The sequence below is a fragment of the Taudactylus pleione genome, unplaced genomic scaffold (genome assembly GCF_031769625.1).
Source record: "Taudactylus pleione unplaced genomic scaffold, aTauple2 ptg000317l, whole genome shotgun sequence".
In the NCBI taxonomy this organism is placed as follows: Eukaryota; Metazoa; Chordata; class Amphibia; order Anura; family Myobatrachidae; genus Taudactylus; species Taudactylus pleione.
In genome coordinates this window covers 5,210,380-5,232,696 of record NW_028284718.1, presented here as the reverse complement: position 1 = coordinate 5,232,696, position 22,317 = coordinate 5,210,380, and the positions used below count along the sequence as shown (strand labels likewise).

Below are 22,317 nucleotides of genomic sequence, written 5' to 3'. Positions count from 1 at the left end.
ATCTATTTTGAGAGTTTTGAAAAACAATATTCAGTTGAAATTCACTCTGGAAATTGACTTCAATAAGATAATGGAACCATGTCAAAGAATCTAAAAATTTGGGCACGTCCGGGAGTTGAACCCATGACCTCTCGCACCCAAAGTGAGAATGATAGAGTCATCAAGTAAGCATGTTTTATTTGATTTCTTAACTGTTTTTATGTGAAAATTGTATTATTTTAAAGCAGTCACTAATGTATACAAGGTGGAAATATTAGCATAAATAAAATATTTCCTAATAGTCAATATTTTTCTAAGTATATTTGCTTGGAAATTGCTGTGCAAAGTTTTATGATGCCCAGCAGAGTATTTCTGATGGATAAAACCCAAGACATGTCACATGCTATGTGCAGGTAAGTAATTACAAATAATTTTAGCAGTTTGACAAAAAACAAAATTCAATTGTGCAAATAAGTAAATCCAATCTATTTTGAGAGTTTTGAAAAAACAATATTCAGTTGAAATTCACTCTGGAAATTGACTTCAATAAGATAATGGAACCATGTCAAAGAATCTAAAAATTTGGGCTCGTCCGGGATTTGAACCCGTGACCTCTCGCACCCAAAGTGAGAATGATAGAGTCATCAAGTAAGCATGTTTTATTTGATTTTTAACTGTTTTTATGTGAAAATTGTATTATTTTAAAGCAGTCACTAATGTATACAAGGTGGAAATATTAGCATAAATAAAATATTTCCTAATAGTCAATATTTTTCTAAGTATTCTTGCTTGGAAATTGCTGTGCAAAGTTTTATGATGCCAAGCAGAGTTTTTCTGACGGATAAAACCCAAGACATGTCACATGCTATGTGCAGGTAAGTAATTACAAATAATTTTAGCAGTTTGACAAAAAACAAAATTCAATTGTGCAAATAAGTATATCCAATCTATTTTGTGAGTTTTTAAAAAATAATATTCAATTGAAGAATTTACTCAGGAAATTGACTTCAATAAGATAATGGAACTATGTAAAAGAATCTGAAAATTTGGGCTCATCCATGATTTGAACCTGGGACCTCTCACACCCTAAGCGAGAATCTTAACCCTAGACCAACAAGCCACATACCTGAACATTTTTCTATTGATTTTTCAATTGATTTAATGAAAATAGCTTTTTGTTTTTAAAAACACCATATACATTTATGTAAAAATGAATTTGTAGAATAAATAAAATATTTCCTTATGGTCCAGTAGATAGTTTTCTAAGTATGCATATAGGAAAAGTGCAGGGACAAGATTTGTGAGTGCCTACAGAGTTTGGACTTCTCTCATGGACAAAGCTAAAGACTTGTCATATGCAATGTACAAATCATGCTTCCAGACACAGAAGAAAGGCAAAAGAAAACCTTGCAATTTCATTTTTGAACTTTTTGTGTTTCAAAATGAGACTATTCTTTTAAAACATTCAAAGCTATCTAGACAGTAGGGAACCTGCAGGTTTCCTAATATTCTACAATACAGTTGAAATTTGAATAAGTATGCTCTTATTTTTAGAACAACTAAAATGTTTCCGTAAGATTCTATTGATAGTTTTCTTTGTGTGCTTATTTGGAAAGTGCAGTGACAAGATTTAAAAATGGCTACAGAGTTTGGACTTGTCTGATCGATAAAACCCAAGACTTGTCAAAAGCTATGTGTAAATCATGCATAAATAGAAGAAAGGCAATTGAAAAATGATGAAGGCAAGATTCATAAGTATGTACAAATTCTATTGGGAGTATGGCAAAAACAAAACTCAGTTGATGCTATTAACTTAGCCAATTGAGAAAATCAGATATATATAAACCATGAGATGCACCGTAAAAAAGAAATAGAGGGCTCGTCCGGGATTTGAACCCGGGACTTCTCGCACCCAAAGCGAGAATCATACCCCTAGACTAACGAGCCAACTGAAACAAGTCTGTTTTATTTGATTTCTTAACTATTTTATGTGAAAATGGTGTTCTTTTAAAGCAGTCACTAATGTATACAAGGAGGAAAAATTAGCATAAATAAAATATTTCCTAATAGTCAATATTTTTCTAAGTATACTTGCTTGGAAATTGCTGTGCAAAGTTTTATGATGCCCAGCAGAGTTTTTCTGATGGATATATCCCAAGACATGTCACATGCTATGTTCAGATAAGTACTTACAAATAATTTTAGCAGTTTGACAAAAAACAAAATTTAATTGTGCAAATAAGTAAATCCAATCTATTTTGAGAGTTTTGAAAAACAATATTCAGTTGAAATTCACTCTGGAAATTGACTTCAATAAGATAATGGAACCATGTCAAAGAATCTAAAAATTTGGGCACGTCTGGGAGTTGAACCCATGACCTCTCGCACCCAAAGTGAGAATGATAGAGTCATCAAGTAAGCATGTTTTATTTGATTTCTTAACTGTTTTTATGTGAAAATTGTATTATTTTAAAGCAGTCACTAATGTATACAAGGTGGAAATATTAGCATAAATAAAATATTTCCTAATAGTCAATATTTTTCTAAGTATATTTGCTTGGAAATTGCTGTGCAAAGTTTTATGATGCCCAGCAGAGTATTTCTGATGGATAAAACCCAAGACATGTCACATGCTATGTGCAGGTAAGTAATTACAAATAATTTTAGCAGTTTGACAAAAAAAAAAAATTCAATTGTGCAAATAAGTAAATCCAATCTATTTTGAGAGTTTTGAAAAAACAATATTCAGTTGAAATTCACTCTGGAAATTGACTTCAATAAGATAATGGAACCATGTCAAAGAATCTAAAAATTTGGGCTCGTCCGGGATTTGAACCCGTGACCTCTCGCACCCAAAGTGAGAATGATAGAGTCATCAAGTAAGCATGTTTTATTTGATTTCTTAACTGTTTTTATGTGAAAATTGTATTATTTTAAAGCAGTCACTAATGTATACAAGGTGGAAATATTAGCATAAATAAAATATTTCCTAATAGTCAATATTTTTCTAAGTATACTTGCTTGGAAATTGCTGTGCAAAGTTTTATGATGCCCAGCAGAGTTTTTCTGACGGATAAAACCCAAGACATGTCACATGCTATGTGCAGGTAAGTAAATACAAATAATTTTAGCAGTTTGACAAAAAACAAAATTCAATTGTGCAAATAAGTAAATCCAATCTATTTTGAGAGTTTTGAAAAAACAATATTCAGTTGAAATTCACTCTGGAAATTGACTTCAATAAGATAATGGAACCATGTCAAAGAATCTAAAAATTTGGGCTCGTCCGGGATTTGAACCCGTGACCTCTCGCACCCAAAGTGAGAATGATAGAGTCATCAAATAAGCATGTTTTATTTGATTTCTTTACTGTTTTTATGTGAAAATTTTATTATTTTAAAGCAGTCACTAATGTATACAAGGTGGAAATAATAGCATAAATAAAATATTTCCTAATAGTCAATATTTTTCTAAGTATACTTGCTTGGAAATTGCTGTGCAAAGTTTTATGATGCCCAGCAGAGTTTTTCTGATGGATAAAACCCAAGATATGTCACATGCTATGTTCAGATAAGTACTTACAAATAATTTTAGCAGTTTGACAAAAAACAAAATTTAATTGTGCAAATAAGTAAATCCAATCTATTTTGAGAGTTTTGAAAAACAATATTCAGTTGAAATTCACTCTGGAAATTGACTTCAATAAGATAATGGAACCATGTCAAAGAATCTAAAAATTTGGGCACGTCCGGGAGTTGAACCCATGACCTCTCGCACCCAAAGTGAGAATGATAGAGTCATCAAGTAAGCATGTTTTATTTGATTTCTTAACTGTTTTTATGTGAAAATTGTATTATTTTAAAGCAGTCACTAATGTATACAAGGTGGAAATATTAGCATAAATAAAATATTTCCTAATAGTCAATATTTTTCTAAGTATATTTGCTTGGAAATTGCTGTGCAAAGTTTTATGATGCCCAGCAGAGTATTTCTGATGGATAAAACCCAAGACATGTCACATGCTATGTGCAGGTAAGTAATTACAAATAATTTTAGCAGTTTGACAAAAAACAAAATTCAATTGTGCAAATAAGTAAATCCAATCTATTTTGAGAGTTTTGAAAAAACAATATTCAGTTGAAATTCACTCTGGAAATTGACTTCAATAAGATAATGGAACCATGTCAAAGAATCTAAAAATTTGGGCTCGTCCGGGATTTGAACCCGTGACCTCTCGCACCCAAAGTGAGAATGATAGAGTCATCAAGTAAGCATGTTTTATTTGATTTTTAACTGTTTTTATGTGAAAATTGTATTATTTTAAAGCAGTCACTAATGTATACAAGGTGGAAATATTAGCATAAATAAAATATTTCCTAATAGTCAATATTTTTCTAAGTATACTTGCTTGGAAATTGCTGTGCAAAGTTTTATGATGCCCAGCAGAGTTTTTCTGATGGATAAAACCCAAGACATGTCACATGCTATGTGCAGGTAAGTAATTACAAATAATTTTAGCAGTTTGACAAAAAACAAAATTCAATTGTGCAAATAAGTAAATCCAATCTATTTTGAGAGTTTTGAAAAAACAATATTCAGTTGAAATTCACTCTGGAAATTGACTTCAATAAGATAATGGAACCATGTCAAAGTATCTAAAAATTTGGGCTCGTCCGGGATTTGAACCCGTGACCTCTCGCACCCAAAGTGAGAATGATAGAGTCATCAAGTAAGCATGTTTTATTTGATTTCTTAACTGTTTTTATGTGAAAATTGTATTATTTTAAAGCAGTCACTAATGTATACAAGGTGGAAATATTAGCATAAATAAAATATTTCCTAATAGTCAATATTTTTCTAAGTATACTTGCTTGGAAATTGCTGTGCAAAGTTTTATGATGCCCAGCAGAGTTTTTCTGATGGATAAAACCCAAGACATGTCACATGCTATGTGCAGGTAAGTAATTACAAATAATTTTAGCAGTTTGACAAAAAACAAAATTCAATTGTGCAAATAAGTATATCCAATCTATTTTGTGAGTTTTTAAAAAATAATATTCAATTGAAGAATTTACTCAGGAAATTGACTTCAATAAGATAATGGAACTATGTAAAAGAATCTGAAAATTTGGGCTCGTCCATGATTTGAACCTGGGACCTCTCACACCCTAAGCGAGAATCTTAACCCTAGACCAACAAGCCACATACATGAACATTTTTCTATTGATTTTTCAATTGATTTAATGAAAATAGCTTTTTGTTTTTAAAAACACCATATACATTTATGTAAAAATGAATTTGTAGAATAAATAAAATATTTCTTTATGGTCCAGTAGATAGTTTTCTAAGTATGCATATAGGAAAAGTGCAGGGACAAGATTTGTGAGTGCCTACAGAGTTTGGACTTCTCTCATGGACAAAGCTAAAGACTTGTCATATGCAATGTACAAATCATGCTTCCAGACACAGAAGAAAGGCAAAAGAAAACCTTGCAATTTCATTTTTGAACTTTTTGTGTTTCAAAATGAGACTATTCTTTTAAAACATTCAAAGCTATCTAGACAGTAGGGAACCTGCAGGTTTCCTAATATTCTACAATACAGTTGAAATTTGAATAAGTATGCTCTTATTTTTAGAACAACTAAAATGTTTCCGTAAGATTCTATTGATAGTTTTCTTTGTGTGCTTATTTGGAAAGTGCAGTGACAAGATTTAAAAATGGCTACAGAGTTTGGACTTGTCTGATCGATAAAACCCAAGACTTGTCAAAAGCTATGTGTAAATCATGCATAAATAGAAGAAAGGCAATTGAAAAATGATGAAGGCAAGATTCATAAGTATGTACAAATTCTATTGGGAGTATGGCAAAAACAAAACTCAGTTGATGCTATTAACTTAGCCAATTGAGAAAATCAGATATATATAAACCATGAGATGCACCGTAAAAAAGAAATAGAGGGCTCGTCCGGGATTTGAACCCGGGACCTCTCGCACCCAAAGCGAGAATCATACCCCTAGACTAACGAGCCAACTGAAACAAGTCTGTTTTATTTGATTTCTTAACTATTTTATGTGAAAATGGTGTTCTTTTAAAGCAGTCACTAATGTATACAAGGAGGAAAAATTAGCATAAATAAAATATTTCCTAATAGTCAATATTTTTCTAAGTATACTTGCTTGGAAATTGCTGTGCAAAGTTTTATGATGCCCAGCAGAGTTTTTCTGATGGATATATCCCAAGACATGTCACATGCTATGTTCAGATAAGTACTTACAAATAATTTTAGCAGTTTGACAAAAAACAAAATTTAATTGTGCAAATAAGTAAATCCAATCTATTTTGAGAGTTTTGAAAAACAATATTCAGTTGAAATTCACTCTGGAAATTGACTTCAATAAGATAATGGAACCATGTCAAAGAATCTAAAAATTTGGGCACGTCTGGGAGTTGAACCCATGACCTCTCGCACCCAAAGTGAGAATGATAGAGTCATCAAGTAAGCATGTTTTATTTGATTTCTTAACTGTTTTTATGTGAAAATTGTATTATTTTAAAGCAGTCACTAATGTATACAAGGTGGAAATATTAGCATAAATAAAATATTTCCTAATAGTCAATATTTTTCTAAGTATATTTGCTTGGAAATTGCTGTGCAAAGTTTTATGATGCCCAGCAGAGTATTTCTGATGGATAAAACCCAAGACATGTCACATGCTATGTGCAGGTAAGTAATTACAAATAATTTTAGCAGTTTGACAAAAAACAAAATTCAATTGTGCAAATAATTAAATCCAATCTATTTTGAGAGTTTTGAAAAAACAATATTCAGTTGAAATTCACTCTGGAAATTGACTTCAATAAGATAATGGAACCATGTCAAAGAATCTAAAAATTTGGGCTCGTCCGGGATTTGAACCCGTGACCTCTCGCACCCAAAGTGAGAATGATAGAGTCATCAAGTAAGCATGTTTTATTTGATTTCTTAACTGTTTTTATGTGAAAATTGTATTATTTTAAAGCAGTCACTAATGTATACAAGGTGGAAATATTAGCATAAATAAAATATTTCCTAATAGTCAATATTTGTCTAAGTATACTTGCTTGGAAATTGCTGTGCAAAGTTTTATGATGTCCAGCAGAGTTTTTCTGACGGATAAAACCCAAGACATGTCACATGCTATGTGCAGGTAAGTAATTACAAATAATTTTAGCAGTTTGACAAAAAACAAAATTCAATTGTGCAAATAAGTAAATCCAATCTATTTTGAGAGTTTTGAAAAAACAATATTCAGTTGAAATTCACTCTGGAAATTGACTTCAATAAGATAATGGAACCATGTCAAAGAATCTAAAAATTTGGGCTCGTCCGGGATTTGAACCCGTGACCTCTCGCACCCAAAGTGAGAATGATAGAGTCATCAAATAAGCATGTTTTATTTGATTTCTTTACTGTTTTTATGTGAAAATTTTATTATTTTAAAGCAGTCACTAATGTATACAAGGTGGAAATAATAGCATAAATAAAATATTTCCTAATAGTCAATATTTTTCTAAGTATACTTGCTTGGAAATTGCTGTGCAAAGTTTTATGATGCCCAGCAGAGTTTTTCTGATGGATAAAACCCAAGATATGTCACATGCTATGTTCAGATAAGTACTTACAAATAATTTTAGCAGTTTGACAAAAAACAAAATTTAATTGTGCAAATAAGTAAATCCAATCTATTTTGAGAGTTTTGAAAAACAATATTCAGTTGAAATTCACTCTGGAAATTGACTTCAATAAGATAATGGAACCATGTCAAAGAATCTAAAAATTTGGGCACGTCCGGGAGTTGAACCCATGACCTCTCGCACCCAAAGTGAGAATGATAGAGTCATCAAGTAAGCATGTTTTATTTGATTTCTTAACTGTTTTTATGTGAAAATTGTATTATTTTAAAGCAGTCACTAATGTATACAAGGTGGAAATATTAGCATAAATAAAATATTTCCTAATAGTCAATATTTTTCTAAGTATATTTGCTTGGAAATTGCTGTGCAAAGTTTTATGATGCCCAGCAGAGTATTTCTGATGGATAAAACCCAAGACATGTCACATGCTATGTGCAGGTAAGTAATTACAAATAATTTTAGCAGTTTGACAAAAAACAAAATTCAATTGTGCAAATAAGTAAATCCAATCTATTTTGAGAGTTTTGAAAAAACAATATTCAGTTGAAATTCACTCTGGAAATTGACTTCAATAAGATAATGGAACCATGTCAAAGAATCTAAAAATTTGGGCTCGTCCGGGATTTGAACCCGTGACCTCTCGCACCCAAAGTGAGAATGATAGAGTCATCAAGTAAGCATGTTTTATTTGATTTTTAACTGTTTTTATGTGAAAATTTTATTATTTTAAAGCAGTCACTAATGTATACAAGGTGGAAATATTAGCATAAATAAAATATTTCCTAATAGTCAATATTTTTCTAAGTATTCTTGCTTGGAAATTGCTGTGCAAAGTTTTATGATGCCAAGCAGAGTTTTTCTGACGGATAAAACCCAAGACATGTCACATGCTATGTGCAGGTAAGTAATTACAAATAATTTTAGCAGTTTGACAAAAAACAAAATTCAATTGTGCAAATAAGTATATCCAATCTATTTTGTGAGTTTTTAAAAAATAATATTCAATTGAAGAATTTACTCAGGAAATTGACTTCAATAAGATAATGGAACTATGTAAAAGAATCTGAAAATTTGGGCTCATCCATGATTTGAACCTGGGACCTCTCACACCCTAAGCGAGAATCTTAACCCTAGACCAACAAGCCACATACCTGAACATTTTTCTATTGATTTTTCAATTGATTTAATGAAAATAGCTTTTTGTTTTTAAAAACACCATATACATTTATGTAAAAATGAATTTGTAGAATAAATAAAATATTTCCTTATGGTCCAGTAGATAGTTTTCTAAGTATGCATATAGGAAAAGTGCAGGGACAAGATTTGTGAGTGCCTACAGAGTTTGGACTTCTCTCATGGACAAAGCTAAAGACTTGTCATATGCAATGTACAAATCATGCTTCCAGACACAGAAGAAAGGCAAAAGAAAACCTTGCAATTTCATTTTTGAACTTTTTGTGTTTCAAAATGAGACTATTCTTTTAAAACATTCAAAGCTATCTAGACAGTAGGGAACCTGCAGGTTTCCTAATATTCTACAATACAGTTGAAATTTGAATAAGTATGCTCTTATTTTTAGAACAACTAAAATGTTTCCGTAAGATTCTATTGATAGTTTTCTTTGTGTGCTTATTTGGAAAGTGCAGTGACAAGATTTAAAAATGGCTACAGAGTTTGGACTTGTCTGATCGATAAAACCCAAGACTTGTCAAAAGCTATGTGTAAATCATGCATAAATAGAAGAAAGGCAATTGAAAAATGATGAAGGCAAGATTCATAAGTATGTACAAATTCTATTGGGAGTATGGCAAAAACAAAACTCAGTTGATGCTATTAACTTAGCCAATTGAGAAAATCAGATATATATAAACCATGAGATGCACCGTAAAAAAGAAATAGAGGGCTCGTCCGGGATTTGAACCCGGGACCTCTCGCACCCAAAGCGAGAATCATACCCCTAGACTAACGAGCCAACTGAAACAAGTCTGTTTTATTTGATTTCTTAACTATTTTATGTGAAAATGGTGTTCTTTTAAAGCAGTCACTAATGTATACAAGGAGGAAAAATTAGCATAAATAAAATATTTCCTAATAGTCAATATTTTTCTAAGTATACTTGCTTGGAAATTGCTGTGCAAAGTTTTATGATGCCCAGCAGAGTTTTTCTGATGGATATATCCCAAGACATGTCACATGCTATGTTCAGATAAGTACTTACAAATAATTTTAGCAGTTTGACAAAAAACAAAATTTAATTGTGCAAATAAGTAAATCCAATCTATTTTGAGAGTTTTGAAAAACAATATTCAGTTGAAATTCACTCTGGAAATTGACTTCAATAAGATAATGGAACCATGTCAAAGAATCTAAAAATGTGGGCACGTCTGGGAGTTGAACCCATGACCTCTCGCACCCAAAGTGAGAATGATAGAGTCATCAAGTAAGCATGTTTTATTTGATTTCTTAACTGTTTTTATGTGAAAATTGTATTATTTTAAAGCAGTCACTAATGTATACAAGGTGGAAATATTAGCATAAATAAAATATTTCCTAATAGTCAATATTTTTCTAAGTATATTTGCTTGGAAATTGCTGTGCAAAGTTTTATGATGCCCAGCAGAGTATTTCTGATGGATAAAACCCAAGACATGTCACATGCTATGTGCAGGTAAGTAATTACAAATAATTTTAGCAGTTTGACAAAAAACAAAATTCAATTGTGCAAATAAGTAAATCCAATCTATTTTGAGAGTTTTGAAAAAACAATATTCAGTTGAAATTCACTCTGGAAATTGACTTCAATAAGATAATGGAACCATGTCAAAGAATCTAAAAATTTGGGCTCGTCCGGGATTTGAACCCGTGACCTCTCGCACCCAAAGTGAGAATGATAGAGTCATCAAGTAAGCATGTTTTATTTGATTTCTTAACTGTTTTTATGTGAAAATTGTATTATTTTAAAGCAGTCACTAATGTATACAAGGTGGAAATATTAGCATAAATAAAATATTTCCTAATAGTCAATATTTTTCTAAGTATACTTGCTTGGAAATTGCTGTGCAAAGTTTTATGATGCCCAGCAGAGTTTTTCTGACGGATAAAACCCAAGACATGTCACATGCTATGTGCAGGTAAGTAAATACAAATAATTTTAGCAGTTTGACAAAAAACAAAATTCAATTGTGCAAATAAGTAAATCCAATCTATTTTGAGAGTTTTGAAAAAACAATATTCAGTTGAAATTCACTCTGGAAATTGACTTCAATAAGATAATGGAACCATGTCAAAGAATCTAAAAATTTGGGCTCGTCCGGGATTTGAACCCGTGACCTCTCGCACCCAAAGTGAGAATGATAGAGTCATCAAATAAGCATGTTTTATTTGATTTCTTTACTGTTTTTATGTGAAAATTTTATTATTTTAAAGCAGTCACTAATGTATACAAGGTGGAAATAATAGCATAAATAAAATATTTCCTAATAGTCAATATTTTTCTAAGTATACTTGCTTGGAAATTGCTGTGCAAAGTTTTATGATGCCCAGCAGAGTTTTTCTGATGGATAAAACCCAAGATATGTCACATGCTATGTTCAGATAAGTACTTACAAATAATTTTAGCAGTTTGACAAAAAACAAAATTTAATTGTGCAAATAAGTAAATCCAATCTATTTTGAGAGTTTTGAAAAACAATATTCAGTTGAAATTCACTCTGGAAATTGACTTCAATAAGATAATGGAACCATGTCAAAGAATCTAAAAATTTGGGCACGTCCGGGAGTTGAACCCATGACCTCTCGCACCCAAAGTGAGAATGATAGAGTCATCAAGTAAGCATGTTTTATTTGATTTCTTAACTGTTTTTATGTGAAAATTGTATTATTTTAAAGCAGTCACTAATGTATACAAGGTGGAAATATTAGCATAAATAAAATATTTCCTAATAGTCAATATTTTTCTAAGTATATTTGCTTGGAAATTGCTGTGCAAAGTTTTATGATGCCCAGCAGAGTATTTCTGATGGATAAAACCCAAGACATGTCACATGCTATGTGCAGGTAAGTAATTACAAATAATTTTAGCAGTTTGACAAAAAACAAAATTCAATTGTGCAAATAAGTAAATCCAATCTATTTTGAGAGTTTTGAAAAAACAATATTCAGTTGAAATTCACTCTGGAAATTGACTTCAATAAGATAATGGAACCATGTCAAAGAATCTAAAAATTTGGGCTCGTCCGGGATTTGAACCCGTGACCTCTCGCACCCAAAGTGAGAATGATAGAGTCATCAAGTAAGCATGTTTTATTTGATTTTTAACTGTTTTTATGTGAAAATTGTATTATTTTAAAGCAGTCACTAATGTATACAAGGTGGAAATATTAGCATAAATAAAATATTTCCTAATAGTCAATATTTTTCTAAGTATACTTGCTTGGAAATTGCTGTGCAAAGTTTTATGATGCCCAGCAGAGTTTTTCTGATGGATAAAACCCAAGACATGTCACATGCTATGTGCAGGTAAGTAATTACAAATAATTTTAGCAGTTTGACAAAAAACAAAATTCAATTGTGCAAATAAGTATATCCAATCTATTTTGTGAGTTTTTAAAAAATAATATTCAATTGAAGAATTTACTCAGGAAATTGACTTCAATAAGATAATGGAACTATGTAAAAGAATCTGAAAATTTGGGCTCGTCCATGATTTGAACCTGGGACCTCTCACACCCTAAGCGAGAATCTTAACCCTAGACCAACAAGCCACATACCTGGACATTTTTCTATTGATTTTTCAATTGATTTAATGAAAATAGCTTTTTGTTTTTAAAAACACCATACACATTTATGTAAAAATGAATTTGTAGAATAAATAAAATATTTCCTTATGGTCCAGTAGATAGTTTTCTAAGTATGCATATAGGAAAAGTGCAGGGACAAGATTTGTGAGTGCCTCCAGAGTTTGGACTTCTCTCATGGATGAAGCTAAAGACTTGTCATATGCAATGTACAAATCATGCTTCCAGACACAGAAGAAAGGCAAAAGAAAACCTTTCAATTTCATTTTTGAACTTTTTGTGTTTCAAAATGAGACTATTCTTTTAAAACATTCAAAGCTATCTAGACAGTAGGGAACCTGCAGTTTTCCTAATATACCACAATACAGTTGAAATTTGAATAAGTATGCTCTTATTTTTAGAACAACTAAAATGTTTCCGTAAGATTCTATTGATAGTTTTCTTTGTGTGCTTATTTGGAAAGTGCAGTGACAAGATTTAAAAATGGCTGCAGAGTTTGGACTTGTCTGATCGATAAAACCCAAGACTTGTCAAAAGCTATGTGTAAATCATGCATAAATAGAAGAAAGGCAATTGAAAAATGATGAAGGCAAGATTCATAAGTATGTACAAATTCTATTGGGAGTATGGCAAAAACAAAACTCAGTTGATGCTATTAACTTAGCCAATTGAGAAAATCTGATATATATAAACCATGAGAAGCACCGTAAAAAAGAAATAGAGGGCTCGTCCGGGATTTGAACCCGGGACCTCTCGCACCAAAAGCGAGAATCATACCGCTAGACTAACGAGCCAACTGAAACAAGTCTGTTTTATTTGATTTCTTAACTATTTTATGTGAAAATGGTGTTCTTTTAAAGCAGTCACTAATGTATACAAGGAGGAAAAATTAGCATAAATAAAATATTTCCTAATAGTCAATATTTTTCTAAGTATACTTGCTTGGAAATTGCTGTGCAAAGTTTTATGATGCCCAGCAGAGTTTTTCTGATGGATAAAACCCAAGACATGTCACATGCTATGTTCAGATAAGTACTTACAAATAGTTTTAGCAGTTTGACAAAAAACAAAATTCAATTGTGCAAATAAGTAAATCCAATCTATTTTGAGAGTTTTGAAAAAACAATATTCAGTTGAAATTCACTCTGGAAATTGACTTCAATAAGATAATGGAACCATGTCAAAGAATCTAAAAATTTGGGCTCGTCCGGGATTTGAACCCGTGACCTCTCGCACCCAAAGTGAGAATGATAGAGTCATCAAAAGCATGTTTTATTTGATTTCTTAACTGTTTTTATGTGAAAATTGTATTATTTTAAAGCAGTCACTAATGTATACAAGGTGGAAATATTAGCATAAATAAAATATTTCCTAATAGTCAATATTTTTCTAAGTATACTTGCTTGGAAATTGCTGTGCAAAGTTTTATGATGCCCAGCAGAGTTTTTCTGATGGATAAAACCCAAGACATGTCACATGCTATGTGCAGGTAAGTAATTACAAATAATTTTAGCCGTTTGACAAAAAACAAAATTCAATTGTGCAAATAAGTAAATCCAATCTATTTTGTGAGTTTTTAAAAAATAATATTCAATTGAAGATTTTACTCAGGAAATTGACTTCAATAAGATAATGAAACTAAGTCAAAGAATCTGAAAATTTGGGCTCGTCCATGATTTGAACCTGGGACCTCTCACACCCTAAGCGAGAATCTTAACCCTAGACCAACAAGCCACCTACCTGAACATTTTCCTATTGATTTTTCAATTGATTTAAAGAAAATAGCTTTTTGTTTTTAAAAACACCATATACATTTATGTAAATATGAATTTGTAGAATAAATAAAATTTTTCCTTATGGTCCAGTAGATAGTTTTCTAAGTATGCATATAGGAAAAGTGCAGGGACAAGATTTGTGAGTGCCTACAGAGTTTGGACTTCTCTCATGGACGAAGCAAAAGACTTGTCATATGCAATGTACAAATCATGCTTCCAGACAAAGAAGAAAGGCAAAAGAAAACCTTGCAATTTCATTTTTGAACTTTTTGTGTTTCAAAATGAGACTATTCTTTTAAAACATTCAAAGCTATCTAGACAGTAGGGAACCTGCAGTTTTCCTAATATACCACAATACAGTTGAAATTTGAATAAGTATGCTCTTATTTTTAGAACAACTAAAATGTTTCCGTAAGATTCTATTGATAGTTTTCTTTGTGTGCTTATTTGGAAAGTGCAGTGACAAGATTTAAAAATGGCTACAGAGTTTGGACTTGTCTGATCGATAAAACCCAAGACTTGTCAAAAGCTATGTGTAAATCATGCATAACTAGAAGAAAGGCAATTGAAAAATGATGAAGGCAAGATTCATAACTATGTACAAAATCTATTGGGAGTATGGCAAAAACAAAACTCAGTTGATGCTATTAACTTAGCCAATTGCGAAAATCAGATATATATAAACCATGAGAAGCACCGTAAAAAAGAAATAGAGGGGTAATCCGGGATTTGAACCCGGGACCTCTCGCACCCAAAGCGAGAATCATACCCCTAGACTAACGAGCCAACTGAAACAAGTCTGTTTTATTTGATTTCTTAACTATTTTATGTGAAAATGGTGTTCTTTTAAAGAGGTCACTAATGTATACAAGGAGGAAAAATTAGCATAAATAAAATATTTCCTAATAGTCAATATTTTTCTAAGTATACTTGCTTGGAAATTGCTGTGCAAAGTTTTATGATGCCCAGCAGAGTTTTTCTGATGGATAAAACCCAAGACATGTCACATGCTATGTTCAGATAAGTACTTACAAATAATTTTAGCAGTTTGACAAAAAACAAAATTTAATTGTGCAAATAAGTAAATCCAATCTATTTTGAGAGTTTTGAAAAAACAATATTCAGTTGAAATTCACTCTGGAAATTGACTTCAATAAGATAATGGAACCATGTCAAAGAATGTAAAAATTTGGGCACATCCGGGATTTGAACCCGGGACCTCTCGCACCCAAAGTGAGAATGATAGAGTCATCAAGTAAGCATGTTTTATTTGATTTCTTAACTGTTTTTATGTGAAAATTGTATTATTTTAAAGCAGTCACTAATGTATACAAGGTGGAAATATTAGCATAAATAAAATATTTCCTAATTGTCAATATTTTTCTAAGTATACTTGCTTGGAAATTGCTGTGCAAAGTTTTATGATGCCCAGCAGAGTTTTTCTGATGGATAAAACCCAAGACATGTCACATGCTATGTGCAGGTAAGTAATTACAAATAATTTTAGCAGTTTGACAAAAAACAAAATTCAATTGTGCAAATAAGTAAATCCAATCTATTTTGAGAGTTTTGAAAAAACAATATTCAGTTGAAATTCACTCTGGAAATTGACTTCAATAAGATAATGGAACCATGTCAAAGAATCTAAAAATTTGGGCTCGTCCGGGATTTGAACCCGTGACCTCTCGCACCCAAAGTGAGAATGATAGAGTCATCAAGTAAGCATGTTTTATTTGATTTCTTAACTGTTTTTATGTGAAAATTGTTTTATTTTAAAGCAGTCACTAATGTATACAAGGTGGAAATATTAGCATAAATAAAAAATTTCCTAATAGTCAATATTTTTCTAAGTATACTTGCTTGGAAATTGCTGTGCAAAGTTTTATGATGCCCAGCAGAGTTTTTCTGACGGATAAAACCCAAGACATGTCACATGCTATGTGCAGGTAAGTAATTACAAATAATTTTAGCAGTTTGACAAAAAACAAAATTCAATTGTGCAAATAAGTAAATCCAATCTATTTTGAGAGTTTTGAAAAAACAATATTCAGTTGAAATTCACTCTGGAAATTGACTTAAATTAGATAATGGAACCATGTCAAAGAATCTAAAAATTTGGGCTCATCCGGGATTTGAACCCGTGACCTCTCGCACCCAAAGTGAGAATGATAGAGTCATCAAGTAAGCATGTTTTATTTGATTTCTTAACTGTTTTTATGTGAAAATTGTATTATTTTAAAGCAGTCACTAATGTATACAAGGTGGAAATATTAGCATAAATAAAATATTTCCTAATAGTCAATATTTTTCTAAGTATACTTGCTTGGAAATTGCTGTGCAAAGTTTTATGATGCCCAGCAGAGTTTTTCTGACGGATAAAACCCAAGACATGTCACATGCTATGTGCAGGTAAGTAATTACAAATAATTTTAGCAGTTTGACAAAAAACAAAATTCAATTGTGCAAATAAGTAAATCCAATCTATTTTGAGAGTTTTGAAAAAACAATATTCAGTTGAAATTCACTCTGGAAATTGACTTCAATAAGATAATGGAACCATGTCAAAGAATCTAAAAATTTGGGCTCGTCCGGGATTTGAACCCGTGACCTCTCGCACCCAAAGTGAGAATGATAGAGTCATCAAATAAGCATGTTTTATTTGATTTCGTTACTGTTTTTATGTGAAAATTTTATTATTTTAAAGCAGTCACTAATGTATACAAGGTGGAAATAATAGCATAAATAAAATATTTCCTAATAGTCAATATTTTTCTAAGTATACTTGCTTGGAAATTGCTGTGCAAAGTTTTATGATGCCCAGCAGAGTTTTTCTGATGGATAAAACCCAAGATATGTCACATGCTATGTTCAGATAAGTACTTACAAATAATTTTAGCAGTTTGACAAAAAACAAAATTTAATTGTGCAAATAAGTAAATCCAATCTATTTTGAGAGTTTTGAAAAACAATATTCAGTTGAAATTCACTCTGGAAATTGACTTCAATAAGATAATGGAACCATGTCAAAGAATCTAAAAATTTGGGCACGTCCGGGAGTTGAACCCATGACCTCTCGCACCCAAAGTGAGAATGATAGAGTCATCAAGTAAGCATGTTTTATTTGATTTCTTAACTGTTTTTATGTGAAAATTGTATTATTTTAAAGCAGTCACTAATGTATACAAGGTGGAAATATTAGCATAAATAAAATATTTCCTAATAGTCAATATTTTTCTAAGTATATTTGCTTGGAAATTGCTGTGCAAAGTTTTATGATGCCCAGCAGAGTATTTCTGATGGATAAAACCCAAGACATGTCACATGCTATGTGCAGGTAAGTAATTACAAATAATTTTAGCAGTTTGACAAAAAACAAAATTCAATTGTGCAAATAAGTAAATCCAATCTATTTTGAGAGTTTTGAAAAAACAATATTCAGTTGAAATTCACTCTGGAAATTTACTTCAATAAGATAATGGAACCATGTCAAAGAATCTAAAAATTTGGGCTCGTCCGGGATTTGAACCCGTGACCTCTCGCACCCAAAGTAAAAATGATAGAGTCATCAAGTAAGCATGTTTTATTTGATTTTTAACTGTTTTTATGTGAAAATTGTATTATTTTAAAGCAGTCACTAATGTATACAAGGTGGAAATATTAGCATAAATAAAATATTTCCTAATAGTCAATATTTTTCTAAGTATACTTGCTTGGAAATTGCTGTGCAAAGTTTTATGATGCCCAGCAGAGTTTTTCTGACGGATAAAACCCAAGACATGTCACATGCTATGTGCAGGTAAGTAATTACAAATAATTTTAGCAGTTTGACAAAAAACAAAATTCAATTGTGCAAATAAGTATATCCAATCTATTTTGTGAGTTTTTAAAAAATAATATTCAATTGAAGAATTTACTCAGGAAATTGACTTCAATAAGATAATGGAACTATGTAAAAGAATCTGAAAATTTGGGCTCGTCCATGATTTGAACCTGGGACCTCTCACACCCTAAGCGAGAATCTTAACCCTAGACCAACAAGCCACATACCTGAACATTTTTCTATTGATTTTTCAATTGATTTAATGAAAATAGCTTTTTGTTTTTAAAAACACCATATACATTTATGTAAAAATGAATTTGTAGAATAAATAAAATATTTCTTTATGGTCCAGTAGATAGTTTTCTAAGTATGCATATAGGAAAAGTGCAGGGACAAGATTTGTGAGTGCCTACAGAGTTTGGACTTCTCTCATGGACAAAGCTAAAGACTTGTCATATGCAATGTACAAATCATGCTTCCAGACACAGAAGAAAGGCAAAAGAAAACCTTGCAATTTCATTTTTGAACTTTTTGTGTTTCAAAATGAGACTATTCTTTTAAAACATTCAAAGCTATCTAGACAGTAGGGAACCTGCAGGTTTCCTAATATTCTACAATACAGTTGAAATTTGAATAAGTATGCTCTTATTTTTAGAACAACTAAAATGTTTCCGTAAGATTCTATTGATAGTTTTCTTTGTGTGCTTATTTGGAAAGTGCAGTGACAAGATTTAAAAATGGCTACAGAGTTTGGACTTGTCTGATCGATAAAACCCAAGACTTGTCAAAAGCTATGTGTAAATCATGCATAAATAGAAGAAAGGCAATTGAAAAATGATGAAGGCAAGATTCATAAGTATGTACAAATTCTATTGGGAGTATGGCAAAAACAAAACTCAGTTGATGCTATTAACTTAGCCAATTGAGAAAATCAGATATATATAAACCATGAGATGCACCGTAAAAAAGAAATAGAGGGCTCGTCCGGGATTTGAACCCGGGACCTCTCGCACCCAAAGCGAGAATCATACCCCTAGACTAACGAGCCAACTGAAACAAGTCTGTTTTATTTGATTTCTTAACTATTTTATGTGAAAATGGTGTTCTTTAAAAGCAGTCACTAATGTATACAAGGAGGAAAAATTAGCATAAATAAAATATTTCCTAATAGTCAATATTTTTCTAAGTATACTTGCTTGGAAATTGCTGTGCAAAGTTTTATGATGCCCAGCAGAGTTTTTCTGATGGATAAAACCCAAGACATGTCACATGCTATGTTCAGATAAGTACTTACAAATAGTTTTAGCAGTTTGACAAAAAACAAAATTCAATTGTGCAAATAAGTAAATCCAATCTATTTTGAGAGTTTTGAAAAAACAATATTCAGTTGAAATTCACTCTGGAAATTGACTTCAATAAGATAATGGAACCATGTCAAAGAATCTAAAAATTTGGGCTCGTCCGGGATTTGAACCCGTGACCTCACGCACCCAAAGTGAGAATGATAGAGTCATCAAAAGCATGTTTTATTTGATTTCTTAACTGTTTTTATGTGAAAATTGTATTATTGTAAAGCAGTCACTAATGTATACAAGGTGGAAATAATAGCATAAATAAAATATTTCCTAATAGTCAATATTTTTCTAAGTATACTTGCTTGGAAATTGCTGTGCAAAGTTTTATGATGCCCAGCAGAGTATTTCTGATGGATAAAACCCAAGACATGTCACATGCTATGTGTATGTAAGTAATTACAAATAATTTTAGCAGTTTGACAAAAAACAAAATTCAATTGTGCAAATAAGTAAATCCAATCTATTTTGAGAGTTTTGAAAAAACAATATTCAGTTGAAATTCACTCTGGAAATTGACTTCAATAAGATAATGGAACCATGTCAAAGAATCTAAAAATTTGGGCTCGTCCGGGATTTGAACCCGTGACCTCTCGCACCCAAAGTGAGAATGATAGAGTCATCAAGTAAGCATGTTTTATTTGATTTTTAACTGTTTTTATGTGAAAATTGTATTATTTTAAAGCAGTCACTAATGTATACAAGGTGGAAATATTAGCATAAATAAAATATTTCCTAATAGTCAATATTTTTCTAAGTATACTTGCTTGGAAATTGCTGTGCAAAGTTTTATGATGCCCAGCAGAGTTTTTCTGATGGATAAAACCCAAGACATGTCACATGCTATGTGCAGGTAAGTAATTACAAATAATTTTAGCCGTTTGACAAAAAACAAAATTCAATTGTGCAAATAAGTAAATCCAATCTATTTTGTGAGTTTTTAAAAAATAATATTCAATTGAAGATTTTACTCAGGAAATTGACTTCAATAAGATAATGGAACTATGTCAAAGAATCTGAAAATTTGGGCTCGTCCTTGATTTGTACCTGGGACCTCTCACATCCTAAGCGAGAATCTTAACCCTAGACCAACAAGCCACCTACCTGAACATTTTTCTATTGATTTTTCAATTGATTTAAAGAAAATAGCTTTTTGTTTTTAAAAACACCATATACATTTATGTAAAAATGAATTTGTAGAATAAATAAAATTTTTCCTTATGGTCCAGTAGATAGTTTTCTAAGTATGCATATAGGAAAAGTGCAGGGACAAGATTTGTGAGTGCCTACAGAGTTTGGACTTCTCTCATGGACGAAGCTAAAGACTTGTCATATGCAATGTACAAATCATGCTTCCAGACAAAGAAGAAAGGCAAAAGAAAACCTTGCAATTTCATTTTTGAACTTTTTGTGTTTCAAAATGAGACTATTCTTTTAAAACATTCAAAGCTATCTAGACAGTAGGGAACCTGCAGTTTTCCTAATATACCACAATACAGTTGAAATTTGAATAAGTATGCTCTTATTTTTAGAACAACTAAAATGTTTCCGTAAGATTCTATTGATAGTTTTCTTTGTGTGCTTATTTGGAAAGTGCAGTGACAAGATTTAAAAATGGCTACAGAGTTTGGACTTGTCTGATCGATAAAACCCAAGACTTGTCAAAAGCTATGTGTAAATCATGCATAACTAGAAGAAAGGCAATTGAAAAATGATGAAGGCAAGATTCATAAGTATGTACAAATTCTATTGGGAGTATGGCAAAAACAAAACTCAGTTGATGCTATTAACTTAGCCAATTGCGAAAATCAGATATATATAAACCATGAGAAGCACCGTAAAAAAGAAATAGAGGGGTAATCCGGGATTTGAACCCGGGACCTCTCGCACCCAAAGCGAGAATCATACCCCTAGACTAACGAGCCAACTTAGACAAGTCTGTTTTATTAGATTTCTTAACTATTTTATGTGAAAATGGTGTTCTTTTAAAGCAGTCACTAATGTATACAAGGAGGAAAAATTAGCATAATTAAAATATTTCCTAATAGTCAATATTTTTCTAAGTATACTTGCTTGGAAATTGCTGTGCAAAGTTTTATGATGCCCAGCAGAGTTTTTCTGATGGATAAAACCCAAGACATGTCACATGCTATGTTCAGATAAGTACTTACAAATAATTTTAGCAGTTTGACAAAAAACAAAATTCAATTGTGCAAATAAGTAAATCCAATCTATTTTGAGAGTTTTGAAAAAGCAATATTCAGTTGAAATTCACTCTGGAAATTGACTTCAATAAGATAATGGAACCATGTCAAAGAATCTAAAAATTTGGGCTCGTCCGGGATTTGAACCCTTGACCTCTCGCACCCAAAGTGAGAATGATAGAGTCATCAAATAAGCATGTTTTATTTGATTTCTTAACTGTTTTTATGTGAAAATTGTATTATTTTAAAGCAGTCACTAATGTATACAACGTGGAAATAATAGCATAAATAAAATATTTCCTAATAGTCAATATTTTTCTAAGTATACTTGCTTGGAAATTGCTGTGCAAAGTTTTATGATGCCCAGCAGAGTTTTTCTGATGGATAAAACCCAAGACATGTCACATGCTATGTTCAGATAAGTACTTACAAATAGTTTTAGCAGTTTGACAAAAAACAAAATTCAATTGTGCAAATAAGTAAATCCAATCTATTTTGAGAGTTTTGAAAAAACAATATTCAGTTGAAATTCACTCTGGAAATTGACTTCAATAAGATAATGGAACCATGTCAAAGAATCTAAAAATTTGGGCACATCCGGAATTTGAACCCGTGACCTCTCGCACCCAAAGTGAGAATGATAGAGTCATCAAGTAAGCATGTTTTATTTGAATTCTTAACTGTTTTTATGTGAAAATTGTATTATTGTAAAGCAG

General features: G+C 31.4%; 5 non-coding genes across 5 annotated transcripts; all 5 read right to left on the bottom strand.

The window, feature by feature from the left end:
* Window positions 1-1,854: 1,854 nt before the first annotated feature.
* TRNAP-UGG (transfer RNA proline (anticodon UGG)) lies at window positions 1,855-1,926 on the bottom strand. The gene has a single exon. It is a non-coding gene; the product is annotated as a tRNA-Pro (tRNA).
* Window positions 1,927-5,936: 4,010 nt separating this feature from the next.
* TRNAP-UGG (transfer RNA proline (anticodon UGG)) lies at window positions 5,937-6,008 on the bottom strand. Its single transcript has one exon. It is a non-coding gene; the product is annotated as a tRNA-Pro (tRNA).
* Window positions 6,009-9,554: 3,546 nt separating this feature from the next.
* On the bottom strand, window positions 9,555-9,626 carry TRNAP-UGG (transfer RNA proline (anticodon UGG)). Its single transcript has one exon. It is a non-coding gene; the product is annotated as a tRNA-Pro (tRNA).
* Window positions 9,627-13,172: 3,546 nt separating this feature from the next.
* Window positions 13,173-13,244, bottom strand: TRNAQ-UUG (transfer RNA glutamine (anticodon UUG)). The gene has a single exon. It is a non-coding gene; the product is annotated as a tRNA-Gln (tRNA).
* Window positions 13,245-19,021: 5,777 nt separating this feature from the next.
* Window positions 19,022-19,093, bottom strand: TRNAP-UGG (transfer RNA proline (anticodon UGG)). The gene has a single exon. It is a non-coding gene; the product is annotated as a tRNA-Pro (tRNA).
* Window positions 19,094-22,317: the final 3,224 nt, after the last annotated feature.